Here is a 2,510-nt window from a genome sequence, read left to right on the forward strand (position 1 = left end):
CATACACAAAGAGTGCAATGCACACCCCCGGAAGGATGGACATATTTGAATCTCGGACTTGGGGTGGGGGGGCAAGGGCAACATACGTAACCTAAACATCTGTACCCCTATAATATGCTGAAATAAAAAAAAAAATTATGATACTAGCATAAAAACAGACACATAAATCAATGGAACAGAATAGACAGTCCAGAAATAAACCCACACATATATGGTCAACTAATCATGTATAAATGTGCCAAAAATACACAATGGGAAAAGGATATTATCTTCAATAAATGGTAGTAGGAAAACTGGATATCCAAATACACAAAAATGAAATTGGATCTTACACCATACACAAAATCAACTCAAAATGGATTAAAGACTTAAATGTAAAACCTTACACCATAAAATTGGGAAAAAAAGAAAAACATAGGGGAAAATCTCTATTACATTGGTTTTGGCAATGATTTTTTAAATTTGACACCAAAAGCACAGGGAACAACAGCAAAAATAAAAGGTAGTACTATTATCAAACTAAAATATTTCTGCTCAGCAAAGGTAACAGTCAGCAAAATGAAAAGGCAAGCTACAAAGAAAATATTCACAAACCCTATATGTAATAAAAGGTTAATATCCAAAATACATAGAAATCACAAAATTCAATAGCAAAACCCATATAACCAGATTAGCAAATGGGCAAAGGACCTGAATAGATATTTTTTCAAAAAAGACAAACAAATTGTCAACAGGTATAAGAAAAGGTACACAATGTCAATAATTATCAGAGAAATGTATTAATAAATCAAAACCGCAATGAGATATCACCTCACACCTGTTAGGATGCCTATCTCCAAAAAGTCAAAAGATAAGTTTTGGTCAGGATCTGGAGAAAAGAAACCCTTACACATTGTTGGTGGAAATATAAATTCGTACAGCCATTGTGGAAAACAATATGCAGGTTCCTCAAAAAAAATAAAAATAGAACTATAATATGGTCCATCAATCTTACTTCTGGCTATATATCCAAAGGAAATAAAATCACTATCTCAATGAGCTATCTAAACTCCTATGTTCATTGCAGTATTATTTGTAATTGCCAATATGGAAACTACCTAAATATCTGTCAATCCATGAATAGATAAAGAAAACATGGTATGTGTATGTGTGTGTATACACACAGTGAAGTATTATTTAGCCTTAAAACAGAGGAATTCCTGTAGTTTGTGATGACGTGGATGAAACTGGAGGACATCATGTTAAGTGAAATAAGCCAAACACGGAAAAACAAATGCTGTATGATATCACTTACATGTGTAATCTAAAAAAGTCAAACTCATAGAAACAGGGAATAGAAGGATAGTTACTAGGGGTTGCAGGTCGAGGGAAAGGAGAGGTTGGTCAAAGTATATAAACTTTTCATTATAAAATAAATAAGTCCTGGAGATCTAATATACAGCATAGTGTCTACAGTTAATAATAATATATTGTACAGTTAAAATTTGCTAAAAGAGTAGACCTTAAGTACTCTCACTACACACATTCAAAAAAATGGTAACTATGTGAGATGGTGGATATGTTAATTAATTTGATTATGGCCATGATTTTGCAATGCATATGTATATCAAAACATCACATTGTCTACCTTAAATATATACAATTTTTACTTAATTATACCTCCATCTAGGTGGGGGTGGTATTTAAATAGTCTGCTTATTGATCAATATTTCCTGTGGAAAACAAGAATATGTGTGTGTGTGCGTGTGTGCGCATGTGTGTGTGTGGTTTGTTGCTCAGCACCTTTGAAAACTAAAGTGAAAACTTTATCTTCAGCAATAAAATTTGATTATTTGTGTATTTATTTTTCTAGGCCAACAGGCTCCTGCTTTACTTGGGTGAGTCAAACCAAGTGATAAAATGTAGGCTTACTGAGGATCTAGAAAGGCAATTAGCCTTAAAGGACTAGCATTCAGAAATGAATTTGGAGCTTGTGAACAGTTTTTTGTCCTGTTCCACTACTTAATTTTTCATTCTGGCAAAACCTAACCTTTGTATTCATCTATTAACACACATACAAAAATAGGACTAAAAGTAGCAAGCAATGTGCCCATCCTGAACCAATCTACCCAGGCATTACAAATTAAAGAAACTGAAGATTAAACTAAAGAAGTCTTTTGCTATCTATATTTGAAAAGTTTGGTTCTTCATAATCAATTAATTCCTGGGCTCATTAATTAAGTTTTCCCTTTGGAAAATAGTAATTAAACAGTTCATATACTAAGCATTATGCTACTTACTAAATCTATAACCAATAAACCTTTGCATTGTAATCTATATATCCTGCAGATTTGACTTTGCTTACAATTTTACTGTGAATTGTCAGTTGAAAATATTATAGTTAGGCCTTGGCTTTCCTACTAAATGCAGTTTTGTTATTTTATTTTCTGCTGCTATTTTTCCAAGTTATTTATTTTTTCTCATTTTTGCCAACACTAGAGTATTCCTAAGTTCCAGAATCTGACAATGTA

The sequence above is a fragment of the Propithecus coquereli genome, unplaced genomic scaffold (assembly GCF_000956105.1).
Source record: "Propithecus coquereli isolate 6110/MARCELLA unplaced genomic scaffold, Pcoq_1.0 Scaffold240, whole genome shotgun sequence".
Taxonomy (NCBI): domain Eukaryota; kingdom Metazoa; phylum Chordata; class Mammalia; order Primates; family Indriidae; genus Propithecus; species Propithecus coquereli.